The sequence below is a fragment of the Procambarus clarkii genome, chromosome 2 (genome assembly GCF_040958095.1).
Source record: "Procambarus clarkii isolate CNS0578487 chromosome 2, FALCON_Pclarkii_2.0, whole genome shotgun sequence".
Lineage (NCBI taxonomy): Eukaryota > Metazoa > Arthropoda > Malacostraca > Decapoda > Cambaridae > Procambarus > Procambarus clarkii.
Window position 1 is genome coordinate 36,530,435 of NC_091151.1, and position 20,234 is coordinate 36,550,668.

Sequence of the window (20,234 nt, forward strand, 5' to 3'; positions counted from 1 at the left end):
GCAACAACACATAGGGAGGGTGACATAACAGTAACAGAAAGGAACAGACAATGTATCATAAGTAACCTACCACCCATACCATGGACACGTGTTTATTATAGACCCCCATAGGATCGATAATCAACAAACAAGAAACCTAACTGTTGTGGGAAGACTGGAGACGCAGTACTGAGACAACTCTCAACAGTGACTTACTTATCAACAGTAGGCGGGAGAGGCTACGTGCCCAGAATGCTTCACAACATAAGTCAACGACACAGGGATGTTTATCTGGGTACAAGATAAAGCACAAGACGCAGTATACAAGGCCAAAACAATTAATTCTCAATGACTTTTATCCCGGACTTTACAACTATTACCATCTTTATTGACAAAATTTAATTACAATTTTGCCTAATCTCAGGATTTCAATTACTCATACACTGGAACCTAGACCAAGGTTCAAGGACCTAGACAGAGAACATAAATATTGTTAACACTGTACATGGCCAGCTTTATGGTCACTGTGACCTTACTGGTCAGGTGGATGACCTTTCACTGTAACCTTACTGGTCAGGTGGACGACCTCTCACTGTAACCTTACTGGTCAGGTGGACGACCTCTCACTGTGACCTTACTGGTCAGGTGGATGACCTCTCACTGTAACCTTACTGGTCAGGTGGATGACCTCTCACTGTGACCTTATTGGTTAGGTGGACGACTTCTCACTGTGACCTTATTGGTTAGGTGGACGACTTCTCACTGTGACCTTACTGGTCAGGTGGATGACCTCTCACTGTAACCTTACTGGTCAGGTGGACGACTTCTCACTGTGACCTTATTGGTTAGGTGGACGACTTCTCACTGTGACCTTATTGGTTAGGTGGACGACCTCTCACTGTGATCTTACTGGTCAGGTGGATGACCTCTCACAGTGACCTTATTGGTTAGGTGGACGACTTCTCACTGTGACCTTATTGGTTAGGTGGACGACTTCTCACTGTGACCTTATTGGTTAGGTGGACGACCTCTCACTGTAACCTTACTGGTCAGGTGGACGACCTCTCACTGTAACCTTACTGGTCAGGTGGACGACTTCTCACTGTGACCTTATTGGTTAGGTGGACGACTTCTCACTGTGACCTTATTGGTTAGGTGGACGACCTCTCACTGTGATCTTACTGGTCAGGTGGATGACCCATCACTGTGATCTTACTGGTCAGTTGGATGACCCATCATTGTGACCTTACTGGTCAGGTGGACGACCTCTCACTGTGACTTTATTGGTCAGGTGGACGACCTCTTACTGTGACCTTATTGGTCAGGTGGACGACCTCTCACTGTGATCTTACTGGTCAGGTGGATGACCCCTCACTGTGACCATACTGGTCAGGTGGATGACCTCTCACTGACCTTACTGGTCAGGTGGATGACCTCTCACTATGACCTTACTGGTCAGGTGGATGACCCCTCACTGTGACCATACTGGTCAGGTGGATGACCTTTCACTGTGACCTTACTGGTCAGGTGGATGACCTCTCACTGTGACCTTACTTGTCAGGTGGATGACCTCACTGTGACCTTACTGGTCTGGTGGATGACCTCTCACTGTGACCTTACTGGTCAGGTGGATGACCTCTCACTGTGACCTTACTTGTCAGGTGGATGACCTCACTGTGACCTTACTGGTCAGGTGGATGACCTCTGTGACCTTACTGGTCAGGTGGATGACCTCACTGTGACCTTACTGGTCAGGTGGATGACCTCTCACTGTGACCTTACTGGTCAAGTGGATGACCTATCACTGTGACCTTGTCAGGTGGATGACCCCTCACTGTGACCTTATTTGTCAGGTGGATGACCTCTCACTGTGACCTTACTGGTCAGGTGGATGACCCCTCACTGTGACCTTACTGGTCAGGTGGATGACCCATCACTGTGACCTTACTTGACAGGTGGATGACCCCTCACTGTGACCTTACTGGTCAGGTGGATGACCCCTCACTGTGACCTTACTGGTCTCGTGGATGATCCCTCACTGACCTTACTGGTCAGGTGGATGACCCATCACTGTGACCTTACTTGTCAGGTGGATGACCCCTCAATGTGGCCTTACTGGTCAGGTGGATGACCTCTCACTGTGACCTTACTGGTCAGGTGGATGACCTCTCACTTTGACCTTACTGGTCAGGTGGATGACCCCACACTGTGACCTTACTGGTCAGGTGGATGACCTCTCACTGTGACCTTACTGGTCAGGTGGATGACCTCTCACTGTGACCTTACTGGTCAGGTGGATGACCTCTTACTGTGACCTTACTGGTCAGGTGGATGACCTCACTGTGACCTTACTCGTTAGGTGGATGACCTCTCACTGTGACCTTACTGGTCAGGTGGATGACCGGTCAATATGACCTTACTGGGCAGGTGGATGACCTCTCACTGTGACCTTATTTGTCAGGTGGATGACCCATCACTGTGACCTTAATGGTCAGGTGGATGACCCCTCACTGTGACCTTACTGGTCAGGTGGATGACCCCTCACTGTGACCTTACTGGTCTTGTGGATGATCCCTCACTTACCTTACTGGTCAGGTGGATGACCCCTCACTGTGACCTTACTGGTCAGGTGGATGACCCCTCACTGTGACCTTACTGGTCAGGTGGATGACCCCTCAGTGACCTTACTGGTCAGGTGGATGACCCCTCAGTGACCTTACTGGTCAGGTGGATGACCCATCACAGTGACCTTACTTGTCAGGTGGATGACCCCTCACTGTGACCTTACTGGTCAGGTGGATGACCCCTCACTGTGACCTTACTGGTCAGGTGGATGACCCCTCACTGTGACCTTACTGGTCCGGTGGATGACCCTTCACTGTGACCTTGCTGGTCTGTGGATGACCCCTCACTGTGACCTTATTGGTCAGGTGGACGACCTCTTACTGTGACCTTACTGGTCAGGTGGATGACCCATCACTGACCTTACAGGTCAGGTGGATGACCCCTCACTATGACCATACTGGTCAGGTGGATGACCTCTCACTGTGACCTTACTGGTCAGGTGGATGACCTCTCACTGTGACCTTACTGGTCAGGTGGATGACCCCTCACTATGACCATACTGGTCAGGTGGATGACCTCTCACTGTGACCTTACTGGTCAGGTGGATGACCTCTCTGTGACTTTACTGGTCGGGTGGATGACCCCTCACTGTGACCTTGTCAGATGGATGACCCCTCACTGTGACCTTGTCAGGTGGATGACCCCTCACTGTGACCTTATTTGTCAGGTGGATGACCCATCACTGTGACCTTACTTGTCAGGTGGATGATCTATCACTGTGACCTTAATGGTCAGGTGGATGACCCATCACTGTGACCTTACTTGTCAGGTGGATGACCCTTCACTGTGACCTTGCTGGTCTGTGGATGACCCTTAACTGTGACCTTATTGGTCAGGTGGACGACCTCTCACTGTGACCTTACTGGTCAGGTGGATGACCCATCACTGTGACCTTACTGGTCAGGTGGATGACCCCTCAATGTGACCTTACTGGTCAGGTGGATGACCTCTCACTGTGACCTTACTGGTCAGGTGGATGACCTCTCACTGTGACCTTACTGGTCAGGTGGATGACCCCTCACTATGACCATACTGGTCAGGTGGATGACCCCTCACTGTGACCTTACTGTTCAGGTGGATGACCTCTGTGACTTTACTGGTCAGGTGGATGACCCCTCACTGTGACCTTGTCAGGTAGATGACCCCTCACTGTGACCTTATTTGTCAGGTGGATGACCCATCACTGTGACCTTACTTGTCAGGTGGATGATCCATCACTGTGACCTTAATGGTCAGGTGGATGACCCATAACTGTGACCTTACTGGTCAGGTGGATGACCCCTCACTATGACCATACTGGTCAGGTGGATGACCCCTCACTGTGACCTTACTGGTCAGGTGGATGACCTCTGTGACTTTACTGGTCAGGTGGATGACCCCTCACTGTGACCTTGTCAGGTGGATGACCCCTCACTGTGACCTTGTCAGGTGGATGACCCATCACTGTGACCTTGTCAGGTGGATGATCCATCACTGTGGCCTTAATGGTCAGGTGGATGACCCATCACAGTGACCTTACTTGTCAGGTGGATGACCCATCACTGTGACCTTACTTGTCAGGTGGATGACCCATCACTGTGACCTTGTCAGGTGGATGACCCCATACTGTGACCTTACTGGTCAGGTGGATGATCCCTCACTGTGAACTTACTGGTCAGGTGCATGACCCCTCACTGTGACCTTACTGGTCAGGTGCATGACCCATCACTGTGACCTTACTTGTCAGGTGGATGACCCCTCACTGTGACCTTACTGGTCAGGTGGATGACCCCTCACTGTGACCTTACTGGTCAGGTAGGTAAGGTAAGGTAAGGTAATTATCAAAAGAAGGCACCAAACCGGGAAGGCTATGTATCACCATCAAAGTGCGAAATAATCAGAGGGCGCTAAATATCACTAAGAATGCCAATACGAGAACAAAAACGCACAAGGCGAACGATATCAAAAGTATCCGATTCACCTAGAATTCTATCGAGGGACAAGTGACCACGAGGGACGGTCGGAAAGCAAGACACACGCTCGTCCTGGAAGTCAGGACATTCAACAAGGATATGCAGAACTGTAAGAGGGACAACGAATTCGGACAATAAGGAGCAGGGCGGCGCTCCATTAAGTGACCGTGGGTTAAGCGGGTATGACCAACCCGCAGCCGTGCCAAAGCAGTTTCCCACCGCCGGTTATGGTGGTAGGAGGAAGGCCATGGGGACACACTACGTTTGAGAGTACGCAGCTTGTTACCAACCACAGAGGACCAACAACCCTGCCAACGGGCAAGAATGGAAGAATGAATAACAGGATAAAAGTCGGAATGAGGAATACTTTTACGGGAGATGGGACAAGAACGGATAGCTTCCTTAGCGGCAGCATCCGCACGCTCATTGAAAGAAACACCAATATGGCTGGGAACCCAGCAAAACTCTACTGATTTAAATTTACTAGAAATAAGAAACAGCCAATGTTGAATCTCGATGACCACCGGATGGACAGGATTAAAGGACCCTACAGCCATGAGGGCACTACGAGAATCAACTACAACCACAAAGGAGGAATGAGAATGAGAAAGCAAGAGACGAAGAGCATAGATAATAGCATAAAGTTCTGCCGTAAAGACACTAGCCTCCGAAGGGAGGCGACACATACAAGTACGGTCAGGAAAAACAACAGAGTAGCCCACACCGTCCGCAGACTTGGACCCATCAGTGAAGATGGAAATAGAGTGGGAGTGCGAAGAAAAGTGCTCAAGGAAGAGGCTTTTCAGAATAGTAGGAGGGGTAAAGGCTTTAGTAATACAAGTCAAGGACGTACAAAACTTGGGAAGGGGGACTCTCCACGGAGGTAAGGAAGGAACAATACGAGGAGAAACATTAGAAATATGAACAGAAAGAGATAACCGGATAAGAGATCTCCCCTGTAAGCGAGATAACCGGACAGAAAGTGGGAGACAATGAAGAGGAACAGGAAACACAGGAGGAGGAAAAGTCAATGCACGACAGAGGCGAGAGGAAGGATGTTGGAAGGACTGCGCAAGATAGCGAAGACAGTAGCGATCACGGAGGTCCTGAAGAAAGAGAAAGCCAGTGTCAACATACAAACTAAGGGCGGGAGTCGAACGAAAGGCACCAGAGCTGAGACGCAACCCAGTATGGTGCAAAGCATCAAGACGGCGAAGAGTAGAAGGAGAAGCAGAAGAGTATGCAGGGCAACCATAATCGAGTTTAGACAGGACGAGAGAGGAGTGCAAATAGAGGAGCGTGCGGCTATCCGCTCCCCAAGAAGTATGGGACAAAACCTTAAGGAGGTTAAGGGCCTTAGAGCATTCAACTCGGAGGTAAGAGATATGGGCTGACCAAGACAAACGAGTGTCAAAGACTAACCCCAAAAGCTTCGCGGAATCCCTGTACATAATGGGATGACCATAAAGCGACAAAGAGGGACGAAGAACGACATGCTTCCAAGTAAAAGTCATAGCACAAGTCTTAGACGCAGAGAACTTGAAGCCATGATCGGTGGCCCAATACGACACGGCATCAATCGCAAGTTGAAGCCGCTGTTGAAGGAGAGGGGAATCATCACCCCAACAGCAAAGGGTAAGACCATCAACATAGAGAGCAGAGAAGACGCCAGAAGGAAGAGAGGAAAGAAGACCGTTGAGGGCAACTAGAAAAAGAGTAGTGCTCAGAACTCTACCCTGGGGTACACCCTCATACTGCTGAAAAGGGGCAGAGAGAGCAGTACCAAGCCGCACACGAAAGGAACGATGAGAGAGGACGCTCCGGAGGAAGAGAGGGAGGTTCTCACAAAGGCCAAAAGAATGAAGTTGAGACAGAATATGATACCGCCAGGTAGTGTCGTAAGCCTTTTCCAGGTCAAAAAGGACGGCAACAACGGAGGTCTTCGCAGCAAAAGCAGTACGAATATAGACCTCCAAGTTCACCAGGACATCTGTTGTGCTGCGGCACTTGCGAAAACCAAATTGAGAAGGGGAGAGGTGACGATAGTGCTCTAAGAAACACATCAAACGAACGTTGACCATACGTTCAAAGAGCTTGCAGACACAACTCGTGAGAGCAATAGGGCGGAAGTCCTTGGGGGAGGACCCGAGAGACCCTGGTTTCCGAACAGGGAGGACAACAGCATCGAGCCAGTCTTCAGGGACTGACGACGACTCCCAGACCCGATTGTACAGACTCAGTAAATACTGAGACGTGCATGGAGAGAGATGGCGAAGCATTTCATAATGAATGCCATCGGAGCCCGCTGCCGTAGAACCACAAAGGGCTAGGGCAGATTGAAGTTGAGAGAGAGAGAGAAGGGATCATTATAGGGAAGGTGAAGATAAGTACAGAAATTTAAAGGACGAGATTCAAGGAGAGGCTTACGAAGAAGGAAGGATTGGGGGAGATGAGAACCAGAACTAACAGAGGAGAAATGGGAACCCAGTTCGGTTGCAACCTGCAACAGGTCCGCCACAAGAGTACCATGAAGGCGAAGAACCGGTGAGACATCGGGAACGAACTTACCCGCAATCTTGCGGATACGCTTCCAGACCAGTGGAAGAGGAGTTTCGGACGTAATGGTGGAGACATAAGACTCCCAGCAAGCACGTTTAGCCGCACGGATGGTCCTACGGGCCACCGCACTCGCCTTCCGAAACAAAAGAAAAGACTCAACCGTCTGCCGGCGGCGATGTCTCTTCCAGGCTGCACGCTTACAGCGGACAGCCCGTGCACAGTCCAAACTCCACCAGGAAATGCACTTCCGCATTCCCCGAGAGGAAGAGCGAGGAATAGAGTGGAGGGCAGCGTCAAAGACAGTGTCATGAAAAAGGAGGGCGCGAGGGAGAGGTAAAACGGAGAGGTCGGAAATAGTAGCACGGAGAGTAAAGAGGCGCCAGTCAGCCTCGGCAAACCGCCACCTAGGGAAGGAGAGAGGAGGGCGAAAGGAGAAAAAAGTGACAAGGATAGGAAAATGGTCACTGCCATGGAGGTCATCAAGGACTCGCCACCCGAAATCTAAGGAAAGGGATGACGAGCACAGAGAAAGATCGAGACAAGAAAGGGAGCGAGTCCGAGAGTCCAAATGAGTGGGCTCACCAGAATTAAGAAGGGACAGGGAAGAAGAGAGGATGAAAGGTTCAAGGAGGCGACCCCGAGTGTTTGTCAGCACATCACCCCAAAGGGCATGACGACAATTGAAATCACCCAGCAGGAGCACAGGCTCCGGCAAGGAGTCTAGGAGGTGTTTAAGATCGGGAAGAGAAAGTGGGACAGTGGGGGGTAGATAAATAGAACAAACCATGTACCATCTACGCACAAAGATACAGGCGGCAGAACAGTGGAGAGGCGAGGAAAAAAGTAAGGGGACAAAGGGAACATCGGAACGAATCAAGAGAGCAGAAAAATTATGGAGAGAGAAAAGAATAGCCACGGAAGCGACCAGGACGAGAACCAAGCATCGGCTCCTGGAGACAGACACAAAGGGACGAAAACTGTGAAATGAAAAGTTGGAGGTCAAGGAAATTGGCGTAAAATCCACGGATGTTCCACTGGAGAAAAGACATCAGCAAAGAGAGAGAGGGAGAGCAACAGAGAGCAAAGAAGAAACAAAGGTGAAGAAGGAACACAGCACGCTAAAAAAGCACAGAGTCAGGATCAGGGTAAGCGAAGTCAGGGTGAGGGGGCATGGCTAAACTTAGTAAAGAAGGAGGGCAAGAAGCAGGAGGACCCTGCTCGTCCACCTTTGGTGGACGAGCAGGGTCTGGAGGAGAAGGAAGGGGAGGAGGGGGGGCAGAAAGAGGGGAGCGCACCTCAGCAAGGGCAGTAACTGAGATGGAACCAGGGGCTAAAGAAACCCCCACAGTAGGAACAGGGGGCACCACCACCGAAGCGAGAGGGAAAGGAATGATAGAATCAGAGAGAGGGGGTGAAGAAGAAAGTGAAGCTTTCTTACCGACAGGGGAGGAGGAAAGAGAGGAGCCAGGTTTCCGCTTCTGACTCAAAGATACAGGCGTCCCAGCAGCAACGTACTGGGCAACAGACTCCAGTGTCTCAATAGAAGAAGATCGAGAGCGAGCAACACAATCATCTGGAGAGCGATGGACGTCGGCCCGCACAGTCAGGCGGCGTGGAGAGCCAGGAGATGGAGGAGAAGGACAGGAAGGAGGACTAGAAGGAGAGGAAATAGAAGACACAGGAGACGTGACAGACTGGGTAGAAAGGAGGGGAGCCCTAGACAGAGAACCAGGAGGGGGACCCTTCGGGACAGAAAGGAGGGAAACAGGGGAGGTGGTGGTGGGTGTGTCCGGGTCTAAGGCTTGGAAACGGTTGTGAGACTGAGGAAGGCGGGAAGGACGAGGAGAGGAAGAGCGCACCACGCGAGCATAGGAGACACCGGCGAAAGAGGGGAGACGATGAGCTTGGCGCCGAGCCTCAGGAAAAGACAAACGGTCCCGGTGCTTCAAGTTGAGGACAGCCGCCTCAAGTTTGTAACGAATACACGCACGGGAGAAAGTAGGGTGGGCCTCACCGCAATTGAGGCAGCGGGCCTGGGGAGAAGTGCACTCCAACTTAGAGTGACCCTCGCTTCCACACAGGGGACAGAGAGAGACAGGACTAGAGCATTTGAGGGTACCATGCCCAAACTTCCAGCACTTACCGCAGAGCCTCAGAGGGGGAATATATTCCTGAACGGAGCACCTGGCACCAGCAAGAATAACAGAGGATGGAAGGGTCCTACCATCAAGTAAGTAAGTAATTATCAAAAGAAGGCACCAAACCGGGAAGGCTATGTAGCACCATCAAATACGCAAAATAATCAGAGGGCGCTAAATATCACCAAGGATGCCAATACGAGAACAAAAACGCATAAGGCGAACGATATCAAAAGTATCCGAGTCACCAAGAATTCTATCGAGGGACAGGTGACCGCGAGGGGCGGTCGGAAAGCAAGACACACGCTCGTCCTGGAAGTCAGGACATTCAAGAAGGACATGCACGACCGTAAGAGGGACAATGCAACTAGGACAATAAGGAGCAGGGCGGCGCTCCATCAAGTGACCATGGGTTAAGCGAGTATGGCCAATACGCAACCTCGCCAGAGCTGTTTCCCACCGCCGGTTACGGTGGAAGGAGGACGGCCACGAGGAAACACAACATTTAAGAGTACGTAGCTTGTTACCAGTAACAGACAACCAAGAAGCCTGCCAACGGGTAAGGACTGAGGAATGGATAACCGGGTAAAAGTCGGAATACGGAATGCCTTTACGAGAGATGGGACAAGAGCGGACAGCTTCCTTAGCGGCAGCATCCGCACGCTCATTTAAAGACACGCCAATATGGCTGGGAACCCAACAAAACTCAACCGACTTAAATTTACTGTGAACGAGAAACAGCCAATGCTGGATCTCGACAACTACCGGATGAACTGGATTAAAGCACCCGAGAGCCATGAGGGCACTACGAGAGTCAACAACAACCACAAAGGAAGACTGACAACGAGAAAGCAGGAGACGAAGAGCATAGAGAATAGCATAAAGTTCTGCTGTAAAGATGCTAGTCTCCGGAGGCAAGCGACACATATAAGTGCGATCAGGAAAAACAACAGAGTAGCCAACACCGTCCGCTGACTTAGACCCATCGGTGAAGACAGAAACGGAGCGGGAGTGAGAAGAAAAGTGCTCGAGGAAAAGGCGTTTTAGAACTGTAGGAGGGGTAAAAGCTTTAGTGATACGAGTCAAGGATGTACAAAACCGCGGAAGAGGGACCCTCCACGGGGGCAAAGAAGGAACAACACGAGGAGAAACATCAGAAATACGAATGGAAAGAGAATCCTGGAGGCGAGATAACCGGACAGAAAGAGGGAGGTGGTGAAGAGGAACAGGAACCGCAGGAGGGGTAAAAGTCAAAGCACGACAGAGGCGAGAGGAAGGATGTTGCAAGGACCGCGCAAGATAGCGAAGACAGTAGCGATCACGGCGGTCCTGGAGAGACAGGAAGCCAGTGTCAACATACAAGCTAAGGACGGGAGTCGAACGAAAGGCACCAGAACTGAGGCGCAACCCAGTATGGTGCAAAGCATCAAGACGGCGAAGAGTAGAAGGAGAAGCAGACGAGTAAGCAGGGCAACCATAATCGAGCTTAGACAGGACGAGAGAGGAATGTAAAGCAAGGAGAGTGCGCCTATCAGCCCCCCAAGAAGTATGGGACAAGACCCGAAGGAGGGTAAGGGACTTAGAGCACTCAACACGGAGGTAAGAGATATGGGGAGACCAAGACAAACGAGTGTCAAGGAATAACCCCAAAAGCTTCGCGGAATCTTTGTATTCAAGGGGATGACCATAAAGTGACAAAGAGGGACGAAGAACAACCCGTTTCCGCGTAAAAGTCATGGCACAAGTCTTAGAAGTAGAGAACTTGAAGCCATGACCTGTGGCCCAAGACGACACGGCATCAATCGCAAGTTGAAGCCGGCGTTGAAGGAGAGGCGAATCATCACCCTGACAACAAAGGGTAAGATCATCGACATAGAGAGCGGAGAAGACACCAGAAGGAAGAGAGGAAAGAAGACCATTGAGGGCAACCAGAAAAAGAGTAGTGCTCAGAACACTACCCTGGGGCACACCTTCGTATTGCTGAAAAGGGGGAGAGAGAGCGGTACCAAGGCGCACCCGAAAGGAACGACGAGAGAGGAAGCTGCGGAGAAAGAGAGGGAGATGACCACGAAGGCCAAAAGAATGAAGTTGAGATAGGATATGATAACGCCAAGTGGTGTCGTAAGCCTTTTCTAGGTCAAAAAGGACGGCAACAACGGAGGTCTTCGCAGCAAAAGCAGTACGTATATAGACCTCCAAGTTCACCAGGACATCTGTCGTGCTGCGGCACTTGCGGAAACCAAATTGAGAAGGGGAGAGGAGGTGATGGTGTTCCAGGAACCACATCAGACGAACGTTAACCATACGTTCAAAGAGTTTGCAGACACAACTTGTGAGAGCAATAGGGCGAAAGTCCTTAGGGGAAGTACCCAGAGACCCTGGTTTGCGAACAGGGAGGACAACGGCATCGAGCCAGTCCTCAGGGACTGACGACGACTCCCAGATCCGATTATACAGACTCAGTAAATACTGAGACGTGCTCGGAGGGAGATGGCGAAGCATCTCATAATGAATACCATCGGAGCCCGCCGCCGTAGAACCGCAGAGGGCCAGGGCAGAACGAAGTTCAGAGAGAGAGAAGGGATCATTATAGGGAAGCTGAAGATGAGTGCAGAAATCTAAAGGACGAGACTCAAGGACAGGTTTACGAAGAAGGAAAGATTGGGGAAGATGAAGACCAGAGCTAACAGAAGAAAAGTGGGAACCCAGTTCGGAAGCGACCTGCAACGGGTCCGCCACAAGAGTATCATGGAGGTGAAGGACCGGTGAAACATCGGGAACGAACTTACCCGCTATCTTGCGGATACGCTTCCAGATCTGGGCCAGAGGGGTTTCGGACGTAATTGTCGAGACATAAGATGCCCAACATTCACGTTTAGCCGTACGGATGGCCCTACGGGCCACCGCACTCGCTCTCCGAAAGAAAAGAAAAGAATCGGCCATCTGCCTACGGCGGTGCTTCTTCCAGGCTGCACGCTTACAGCACAGCGGACAGCCCGAGCACAGTCCGCATTCCACCAGGGAACGCACTTCCGTGGACCCCGAGAGGAAGAGCGAGGAATAGAGCGGAGGGCAGCGTCGAAGACAGTGTCATGAAAAAGGAGGAGAGCGCGAGAGAGGGGCAGAAGGGAGAGGTCAGAGAGAGTAGCACTGAGGGAAAACAGGGTCCAGTCCGCCTTAGCAAACTGCCACCTAGGGAAAGAGAGGGAAGGGCGAAAAGAGAAAAAGGAAACAAGGATGGGGAAATGATCACTTCCATGGAGGTCATCAAGAACCTGCCATGTGAAATCTAAGTAAAGAGAAGAAGAGCAGAGAGAAAGATCAAGACAAGAAAGGGTGCGAGTTCGAGAGTCCAAATGAGTGGGCTCACCAGAATTCAGAAGAGACAGGGAAGAAGAGAGGAGAAACGGCTCAAGGAGGCGACCCCGGGTATTCGTCAGAACGTCACCCCAAAGAGAATGACGACAATTGAAGTCACCCAGCAGGAGCACAGGCTCCGGCAAGGAGTCTAGGAGGTGTTTCAAATCAGGAAGAGAGAGCGGGACACTCGGGGGGAGATAAATGGAACAAACTGTGTACCATTTCCCCACAAAGATACGAGCAGCAGAACAATGGAGAGGCGAAGGAAAAAGTAAAGGAACAAAGGGAACATCAGCCCGAATCAAGAGAGCAGAAGAATTAGAAGCCCCAGCAATGGCTGGGGGGGGGGGAGAGAAAGGAATAGCCACGAAAACGACCAGAACGAGCACCAAGCATCGGCTCCTGGAGACAGACACAAAGGGGCGAAAACCGCGAAACCAGAAGTTGGAGTTCGAGGAAATTGGCGTAATAACCTCGAACGTTCCATCGAAGAATGGACAACGACGAGAAGAGAAAGGACAAAAACAGAGAACAAGGAAGAAACAAAGGCGAAAGACCAACAGAGCACGTTAAAGAATATCAGGGTCGGGATCAGGGTCAGCAAAGTCAGGGTTAGGGGGCATGGGTAAACTGAGCAAAGACGGAGGGAAGGAAACGGGAGAACAGATCAGAGGTGGGCGGGCAGGGTCCGGAGGAGGAGGAGGAGGAGGAGGAGGAGGAGACAACGGAGAGGAGCAGTCAAGGACAGCAGCAGGAAGAGGGGGAGTAGAAAGAGAGGAGCGCACCCCAGCAAGAGCAGCAACCGAAAGGGAAGCAGGGGCCAAAGAAACCTCCATAGCAGGAACAGGGGGCGCAAGCACTGAAACGGGAGTGGAAGGAGCAACAGAGCCAGAAGGAGGAGCTGAGGAAGAAAGCGAAGCCTTCTTACCCGCCGGGGAAGAGGAAGGAGAGGAGCCAGGCTTACGCTTCTGACTTAAAGAGACCGGTGTCCCAGCAACTACGTACCGGGCAACGGATTCCAGTGTCTCAACAGGAGAAGCCGAACGAGAGCACACACGACGGCCATTAGGAGAGCGATGGACATCCGCCCGCACCAACAGGCGGCGGGGAGAGCCGATAGATGGAGGAAGAGGATGGGAAGGAGGATCGGAGGGGGACGAGGAAGGAGACACAGAAGACACGACAGACCGGGTAGAAGGAAGGGGAACCCCAGACAGAGGACCAGGAGGAGGATCCTTCGGGAGAGAACCCAAAGGGACAGAGGAGGGGGCAGTGGGCGCATCAGGGTCCAAGGCCTGGAAACGGTTGTGAGTCTGAGGAAGGCGGGAAGGACGAGGAGAGGAAGAGCGCAACACGCGAGCATAAGAGATATTAGCGTAAGGCGGGAGCCGGCGAACCTGGCGCCTCGCCTCAGGAAAAGATAAACGCTCCCGGTGCTTCAAGTTGAGGACGGCTGCCTCAAGCTTGTAATGGACACACGCACGGGAGAAGGTAGGATGGGCCTCACCGCAGTTGAGGCAACGAGCCTGGGGAGAAGCGCACTCCGACTTAGAGTGACCTTCGCCACCACACAAAGGACAGAGAGAGACAGTCCCGGAGCAGCGGAGGGCACCATGCCCAAACCTCCAGCACTTGTTGCAGAGCCGAGGAGAAGGAATGTACTCCTGGACAGAGCACCTGGCACCAGCAAGAATGACAGAGGGTGGAAGGGTCCTACCATCAAAGGTAATCTTCACAACCCGGAGGGGTTGACGGCGACTACCACGAGGGGGACGAGTAAACGTGTCCACCTGGAGAATAGAATGGCCCTGGGCAGCGAGGATATGTCGAATATCGTCGTGGCAGTCGCGTAGGTCCCGAACACCGGTCGCAACATGGGGCGGGAGCAAAATAGTGCCAACACTGGCATTCAACTGGACGTTCTTCGAGACCCGAACGGGGGTCTCGCCAAGGCAGGATAAGGCAGCCAAGCGGGAAGCAGCATCCTGAGAAGGAGCAGCAACGACACGCGTACCGAGACGAGTGGGGTTAAAAGTAATGGAGGCATCCACGGAATCAATGAGATGTCGATGAAGGGAGAAATCGTCAGGAGGCGCAGAATCAAGAGGGAGGAGATCAAAATATTTGGCCCACGAAGCGGGACCAAACAAGGCTTGATAGGTAGCAGAACTGGAAGGAATCGAGCGAGGGCGGCCGTGACGAGAACGGCGGTGAGAACCCCCAGAGAGAGAGGGGTTAAAAGGCGCAGTAGTAACAACTAGAGAAGGAGCCGCGCCAGGGGACGAGGTAGTCACCACTGGGGGCTTGGGGCTCGACCCAACCACAGAGGAGGGAGGGGAGCCAGGGGAAGGAGTCAGAGAGGCCAAAGGAGGAGCAAGGTCGGGGCCCAATGCAGCGGAGGCTACAGAGCCCGGTCTTCCAATACGGACCGACTCGGGGGCTTGGTCGCCCACCCCACGAGCCTGAAAAGGTAAGCCAGAAGCAGCCGAAACAGGGGTTATCATCTTGACGAAATTACGAATTCACTCACGAATGTGCCCCCACACCCACCATGGAGCCACAATTAGAGGCAGGACACCCAACAAGAAGCTATCGCCGATCTTGTCGGGGCCTCCTAGGGGTGCGTCGTGAGTATACGCCCCACAAACGCCACCTTAAGAAACCGACAGTCCGTCGAGATCGGGTTCAGTGACGAAGTGGGGATTGACAATAAAAGGTTCCCCTCGCTCTCGACGTCGGGTACTGCAGTTCTACGGGTGCAAGAGTATGCCTCCTCAAGCACCCGGGCGTCAAAGTAGAAGAAGTCCAAGGGAAGAACCAGAACGAGCAAAAGGTCGGCAGGAAACGGCAAGCAGATAGGAGAAGAGGGGGGAGAAAAACGAAACAGAAGGAAAAGGAAAAGATGCCCAGCAGAATTGGAGAGGACGGCAGCAGGAGCACAAGGCTAGAAAAGGACAGAGGACTGTCCCAAGGAGCATCACACTCCGGCAGCCGCCCACTAAGCCCCCAGACGGCGACAACGAGCTGAGCGGGGAGGGGGGTCCTACCATCAAAGGTAACCTTCACAACCCGAAGAGGCAGACGGCGATGACCACGAGGGGGATGAGTAAATGTATCCACCTGGAGGACAGAATGACCCTGGGCCTCGAGGACATGCTTGATATCCTCGTGGTAGTCCCTGAGATCCCTAACACCGGTCGCAACATGGTGCGGGAGAAGAACAGTGCCCACACTGGCATTCAACCGGGCGTTCTTCGAGACCTGAACAGGGGTTTCACCAAGGCAGGATAAGGCGGCCAAGCGAGTGGCCACATCCTGAGAAGGAGCAGCAACGACACGGGTACCAAGACGAGTGGGGTTGAAGGTGACAGAGGCATCCACGGAATCAACAAGATGCCTATGAAGGGAAAAATCATCAGGAGGAGTTGAGTCCAAAGGTTGGAGGTCAAAGTATTTAGTTCACGTAGCAGGACCAAACAAAGCATGGAACGAAGGAGGATGGGAAGGGAGCATATGAGAGCGGCCGTGGCGGGTACGGCGATGAGAACCCGTAGAGAGAGACGGGTTGAAAGGTTCAGTAGTCGCAAGAAGAGATGGAGCCGTGCAAGGGGATGAGACGGTCACCACAGCAGGCTTGGGGCTCGACCCAACCACAGAGGAGGGAGGGGAGCAGGGAGGAAGAGTCCAGTCTGGGCCTAAACCGGGCTCTGTAGCGGAGGCTACAGATCCCGGTCTTCCAGGACGGTCCGACTCAGGGGGCCAGGTCGCCCACCTTATGAGCCTGGTTAGGAGTAGTCAAGTCGTCATCCATATAGCAAACCAACACAAAAGGGATGGGACCCGGAACCAAGGGATACCACCTACCAGAGCAGCCAGGGAGGCCGAGCGCGGGCCAGTGCAGGAAGGGTGTGTCGTCTCTAGCGGTGCTCTCCCTTTTCAACAGGGGAGTCCTACTACTTCGTTCATTCTCCCACACTGGTGTCAAGACCCCAGTCCCCCTATCACCCTAGCCTGGACACCCAACCATCCACTCAGGGCGGCCTCTCACAAGCGACCCCTCCAGCAGGTGGTCCGGTGGCTCACAAGGCCCCTACATGGTGCCCTTCAGCACGTACACCACCCAAAGAGGGGCCAGGAGAGGGGGCACAGGCAACCCACACCCGTCCCAAGGAGGTGTACGTGAGCCCCTCACCACGGCAAGGAGGCACCACGGAGGGGCTGGTCAGGTAGATGACCCTTCACTGTGACCTTGCTGGTCTGTGGATGACCCCTCACTGTGACTTTACTGGTCAGGTGGATGACCCCTCACTGTGCCCTTACTGGTCAGGTGGATGACCCCTCACTGTGACCTTACTTGTCAGGTGGATGACCCCTCACTGTGACCTTACTTGTCAGGTGGATGACCCCTCACTGTGACCTTACTGGTCAGGTGGATGACCCCCATACTGTGACCTTACTTGTCAGGTGGATGACCCCTCACTGTGACCTTACTTCTCAGGTGGATGACCCATCACTGTGTCTTTACTGGACCGGTGGATGACCCCTCACTGTGACCTTACTTGTCAGTTGGATGACCCCTCACTGTGACCTTACTGGTCAGGTGCATGACCCATCACTGTGACCTTACTTGTCAGGTGGATGACCCCATACTGTGACCTTACTGGTCAAGTGGATGATCCCTCACTGTGACCTTACTGGTGAGGTGGATGACCTCTCACTGTGACCTTACTTGTCAGGTGGATGACCCCTCACTGTGACCTTACTGACCGAATATTACTACTCAGTAGTAATCTGAGTAGATTACTACTCAAGATTAGGCTGAGTAGATTAAATCAAGCAGACTAACAATTGCATCATTGGTACTCTTTTGGAAGCGGAAGCCAAGCTGACAGGGACTTGGTATATTGAATTTTATGAGATAGGAGTAGAGCTGTTTGTAATAATTTTTTCAAATATTTTTGATAAAATAGGTAGATTTGATGAGTCTGTAATTATTTATGTCTACCATGTTACCTCCTTTATGAACTGGCGTCACTCCTGCTTTTTTAAGGATTTCCGGGAAGGTATGACACTCTTAGAGATTTATTGAACAGCAAAGCTATGGACGGTTCAAGGGCATGGGAGGCACTCTTGTATACTTTGGATGGTATTTCACAAATGTTCCCAGCTTTGGTTTTTAGTGTTTGAATGATGGACACAACATCTGTAGGGCTGACTGGTGAGAGAAGAAAGTTTGGGTAGTTGCCTGAAAGATATGTGGTAACGTGTCTGGGGTCTGTGGGATTTTTCGGGCAAGGTTAGCACCAATCGACGAAAAGAAGCTATTAAATTCAGTTGCTGTTTCAAGATCTGTTGCAGGTGTATAACCATCCTTGGAGATTTTAAAATAAATAAATAAATTTATAGTTTACCTATAGTATTGTAACGTTTCTATTGTTACGTAAAGTATGGTGACAATAAACACAGACACTAAGAGAATAAATAAAATAAATATATATATATATATATATATATATATATATATATATATATATATATATATATATATATATATATATATATATATATATATGTATATATGTCGTACCTAGTAGCCAGAACGCACTTCTCAGCCTACTATGCAAGGCCCGATTTGCCTAATAAGCCAAGTTTTCATGAATTAATTGTTTTTCGACTACCTAACCTACCTAACCTAACCTAACCTAACTTTTTCGGCTACCTAACCTAACCTAACCAATAACCACTTGGCGAGCAATGGTGTGATAGCGAGTTGAGTGCACTGGGAGTCAGTTTTGTATCTCTCAAGTGTCTGTTCTAAACCATACTTGAAAGTAGACTGGCACTTGACTGATAAAGATTAAGCCACCCAAGAATAGCCTGTAAGGTTATTACTCGTTGTTGTTATTGTTATAGATTCAGCTAACACGGCTATGGTGAGCATGTAGCTTACCTGGCACAGGAGCAGGGCAAGTAGCACGGGCTGAACCAGGGGAAAGAGGTACAGGAACCCCCACCTCGACCAGTCCTGCTAAAAGACATTGACCCCAACGGCCTCGTAGTCGGGGTAGGGTGCCACATACAGGGGAAGACGCTGTGACCATGCCGACGTCAAGAGGTTCACTGAACGTCTGGGAAAGCCAACTGGAGGAGTCGGCGTCAACAGTCCATTCCGTGGAGAGGGGAACGAAACGAGATAGGCCGTCGGCCAAGACATTGGACACTCCCCGAACGTGAACTGCCAGGAGAGCCAAACCCCGAAAACTCAGCAGACGAGTCTCCCGACTAGACAAAGGCGAGACTGAAGGCGGCGCTGAACCTGGCCCCTGTGGCCTACCACGACAAGAGTAACCCCAAGCCTTGGCACAACACTTCCGGGAAGCCCCTTCCCTCCAGGGACCCCCGGAGAACCAACAAGTCAGAGGCCGATAAGTAGTAGAAGCAGCCTGAATATACTTCGCCACGGCAGAATCCTCAAAAAGCAGAGGACAAAAAGGCGAAGAAATCCTAAGAGCCAGGGCCCAGGCCGATTCCAGGGAGGAGGCAAGCACCACCTGCCGACACTCGAGCCAGGAAGCATAGAACAGGGAAGTCGCATTCCTGCAGGATCTGTGCAAACAGCTTCAGCAAGGCAGCTGACGAGCGGGCCGCTAATCCCAAGGCACCGGACCCTGGGACGGCCCCAAGCGCCCCCCACATCCTCCTCGAGCCAGTCCAAAGACAGCTCCAGGAGGGAAACACAAGGCCGAAGCCAAAAGGCCACGGGTGAACATGTCCTCAGCAACCTGCTCAGTCAAGAGGGAGGGAACCTGCACTTGGAGCTGTACCACGCCCATATTCAGGAGAAGGGCAGGGACAAACAAGCACTCATTGAGGTGCTCCAGGTCGCCCCCCCCTCCCCCCAGGAAAACCTGAACCACCATCACAGCCTTGCGCCACTCAAGCGTGCGGGTACAGCAAAAAGAATGCCAAGCCTCCAAAGCAAAGACAGGTCAGTCTGCCAGCCAGGATGACTCCGGAACCTCATAACGAACTCAGAAAGGGAACGAAGTCCCAAACCTGAACGGAGACGGATCCATCACTGAGGCATAATCCGGGTCACGCAGGAGGTAAGCCGCAAGGGCTCCCCGCACCGCAGAAGGTTGTATGCCAGAAGCCAAAAACCTCCGGAAGGACGGAACTGACGCACTCGGGGGGACACGGAACCGAACCTGGGGAGGGGCAGACACCAAATCCAATTCGTACGAAGAGGGGGAAAAACAGAACCCCCACTCCTTGTAACAACAAGCCCCATTCAGAGGGTAGAAAATCCCAGGCGGGGTTCAGCGGGGCCCAAGGCCCCCAAGTCAGCCCCTTTTCCGCCCCGGGATCCTCCTCCGCAGGACCTGGGGCCAAGTCATCTCCCAAAGCACCGGCCTCAAAAGACAAGGCCGGTGCAGCTGCATAAGCCGAACAGAAGGGGGGCCCACTGGTCAGACCCGGTGACTTCGGCAGGGAGTCTAAACTCGAATGCCTCCGTTGCCACACCGGAAGGGGCATCCCCCGAGACTGCCGAGCCTCAACACCATCTAAACCTTGCTCCGGCTCCGAAACCCTCAGACGCTTCGGGACTGGAAGCAGGGGG

At 52.0% G+C, this 20,234-nt stretch overlaps 1 protein-coding gene across 2 annotated transcripts in view; it reads right to left on the reverse strand.

Moving 5' to 3' along the window:
* The window catches only part of LOC123762231 (cytochrome P450 3A41), a 44,394-nt gene extending 44,133 nt beyond the window's left edge, over positions 1-261 (reverse strand). Inside the window, exon 1 of one of the 2 annotated variants that reach the window (XM_045748604.2) lies at positions 196-261. The gene's annotated coding sequence lies outside the window, so the exon portion shown is untranslated. Of the gene's footprint in view, positions 1-141 lie in introns of both variants that reach the window. The other variant, XM_045748603.2, reaches the window with a different exon arrangement.
* Positions 262-20,234: the final 19,973 nt, after the last annotated feature.